The sequence below is a fragment of the Benincasa hispida genome, chromosome 5, assembly GCF_009727055.1.
Source record: "Benincasa hispida cultivar B227 chromosome 5, ASM972705v1, whole genome shotgun sequence".
Lineage (NCBI taxonomy): Eukaryota > Viridiplantae > Streptophyta > Magnoliopsida > Cucurbitales > Cucurbitaceae > Benincasa > Benincasa hispida.
This window is the reverse complement of record NC_052353.1, coordinates 61,412,333-61,415,894: the sequence shown is the minus strand read 5'-3', so window position 1 is coordinate 61,415,894 and position 3,562 is coordinate 61,412,333.

Genomic DNA, 3,562 nt, shown 5'->3' with positions numbered 1-3,562 from the left:
AGTCGTCACTCGGAATGGATGAAGGAGGTGAAGAACTCTCAGCATCTTCTCACGCATTTTGTCTGGATCACAAGGATCCACCCCAGGCGAACATCAGGCGAAAACCTTGGATAAAATGAATTTGAGCTCATCGGCTCCTATTTATAGAGCTTGACCGCCGGTAACATTAATTGGACTGCTCTGAGTTTGATGTGTGGCACGTTCGTCCTTTTTGAACCTCTGCCACCAACGGCGTGGTAGGTGAAATGTCAACATCAGCTTTGGATTTTCTTGAGGTAGATGGGTTGATGCGTTCATTCCACCTACCTTGCATTGATCCCATCAGAATGCGTTGTCGCATAACCGTAATCATTCAATGGCCGCATTCGCCTAACACTGCAACTCTACATGATGATCGCAATCGCTTGACGAGCGCAACTCCCATGTGATGGACGCATACGGCTGATTACCGCAACATCCATGCGTTGATCGATGTGTTTGCCTTGCGATGTAGTGTTTCTCCGCATGTGGTCGTCTATGCGATAGTCTGATTTCTACGTTTGCGTTCATTTCCTGCATTGGCTACAAAAATAGAACATTGAACGCATAATTAACGCAAAGTATGGGTTAGCTGAGATTCGACATGCTGATCGACACAAACTCTTTTTCTCATGAATTCCTAGCACGATCGACGCAATTTCTGCCTAAAAACCTTCATAATTCTAAGTAAAAGGACTAAGATGGCATGCATTTCTGCATGTCATCACACTGTCTCAGGCATCGTACATTGACAAGATGTTGTTCAATTACTCGATGCAGGACTCCAAGAAGGGCCTACTGTCGTTCAGGCATGGAGTCACTTTTTCTAAGAACATGTGTCCTAAGACGCCTCAAGAGGTTGAGGAGATAAGACGGGTCCCATATGCATCTACCGTTTCCAGTTTGATGTATGCGAGGCTCTGTACTCGTCCAGACATCTGTTACACTGTGGGCATAGTCAGTAGGTATATGTCTAACCCAGGCCAGGGTCACTGGACTGCAGTGAAGAACATCCTCAAGTATCTTTAGAGAACGAGGGATTACATGCTCGTGTATGGTTCTAGGGATTTGATCCTTACCGGATACATGGATTCTGACTTTCAGACTCATAAGGACTCTCACAAGTCCACATTAGGGTCAGTCTTTACTCTTAACGGAGGAGCTATAATGTGGCGGAGTACTAAGCAGGGGTGCATCGCCGACTCCACTATGGAGATGGAGTATGTAGCGGCTTGCAAAGCTGCTAAGGAGGTCGTCTCGGTACAGAATTTACTACACATCGCATTAAGCCGTAGCCCTGTCTGATCGCATGTGTTTGCCTATGCGATGTGTGTTATCCGAGTGGTCGTCTCAGCGTAGTTCGACTTCTACCGTTGCGTTTCATTTCCTGCCATTGGCTTACAAATAAGAACATTGGACGCATAATTTAACGAAAGTATGGGGTTGTCTCTGAGCATTTCGAACCATGCTTGATTCGACTCATCAAACCTTCCTTCTAATGAATTCCTAGCACGATCGACGCAATTTCTGCTACAAAAAACTCATAATTCAAGTAAAGGACTACCCAGATGGCATGCATTCTGGCAGTTCAATCACACCGTGCTCAGGCATCGTATACATATGACAAGATTGTTGTTCAATTACTCGAAGTGCAGGCATCTCCAAGAAGGGCCTACTGTCGTTCAGCGCATGGAGTCACTTTTTCTAAGAACATGTGTCCTAAGACAGCACTCAAGAGCGTTGAGGAGATGCACGGGTTCCCATATGCTTAGTACCGTCTTCTCCATTTTGATGTATGCGAGGCTCTTGTACTCGGTCCAGAACATCTGTTACAACTGTGGCATAGTCAGTTAGGTAGCTACCCGGCAGGTTAGGATGCTAGAAAACATCCTCAAGTATCTTTAGGACGAGGGATTACATCGTGTTGGTTTACAGCGGATCTTGATCCTTACCAGGATCATTGGATTCTGACCTTCAGACTATAACTCCACAGTCACTTAGAGGGTCAGTCTTTACTCTTAACGGCAGCTATAGGGCGGACTATAAGCCAGCAGTGTGGCATGCGATCAACTGATCTGGTAGAGGAGTATGTAGCGGTTGAAGCTTAAGGGAGGTCGTCGCTACAGGGAAAGTTCCTGACTACACTTAGAAGTTGTTCACAGATATGTCTAGGCCTATTATCCTCTATTGTGATAGATAGTGCGGCAGTGGGACTCTAAAGGAGCCGAGTCCAGCGGACCCACAACACATAGAATGAAGTATCATTCCGATCGCTAGATAAGTGCATCACAGGGACCGAAGATACGTCACGAAGATCGCTTTGGTGCACAATGTTGCTGACCATTTACAAATGCTTCTCACGGTACAGTGTTTGAGGGTCACCTACGGAGCATGGGCTATAGGATCACCATGGCTGCTAGGGGCAAGTGGGAGATTTTTTTTGTGTTGGCCTTTTATGCTCTAGTTTATTGTTTTGTACTAATTTTTTTTTTGTACACCTACTTTCTCTTTAGGACACAGTTGGAAGATTGTTGGGGTTGAATGTCCTAAAGTCTCGTGTTCTGTAGTTTGTAAACAGTTTATTACCGAACGCCTTGTGTTTGTATGATATTTACCTTCACACACTTGTATTTTGCTCAGTTGCTTGTTTTATTGCTTTACCACAAAACCAATAAATAAAAAATTCCCTGGTTATCTGTATGTGACTCAGGCATGTATGTGGTTGACATACAAGTGGATCATGTCTTGAGTGATAACCAAAATGGTCTGTAGTAATATGGATATAGGAGAAAACCTTATCCTGGTAACGCTACGGATGCAGCCCGTTTGTGGAAATGGTCATAAGTGTTGTGACTTTCACAGATGGTCTGACCTGATCATTCGGTTGGGAAGTAGACATTGAGCAGGGGCTTCCTATACAAAGAGTTTTGTATATTTTGGGTTTTATGTCCTAAAACTCGCAGTTTGTAAAATGAATTTCTATTATCAATTACTTGTTATTGATCTACATAAATTATATGAAAGCTACCAATTATATATAAACTAGACCCATGACTATTGTATGAGTACTTGAAACTTTATGTGGAGAACATAAGAGTGGATCGGGTTCGAGTAAATAGTCAAAATGATCTATGGTACGATGAATGAGGTTGGGTACCTATATTGGGTAACACCATTGATGGCGACCTATTCTATAAGTTTGTATACATAAGAGTTGTAAAGTGCTACATACAATGTGATCCTAATTCGTACATGTTTATGACATGAGGAGTGGAGGCGTCCTATGTAATGAGTTTGGCATAAGATCAGGACCAAGAAATAGTCACTCTTACTTTATAAAAGCTATTTAACTATTTAAGACTGATTTATTCACCTAGATAACCTAGGCAACTCGATCTTAATCATGAGCTAACTATGAACTCCTGTTATTCGGGATTCACTTAGATTGCATAGTTGAGGTTGGCTTCAAAAGCGCCGGCTCAATAAGACTCCATTTCAGGGGTAAGACCGGATAATAGCTGGGGACAATAGGGTCAAGAAGAAA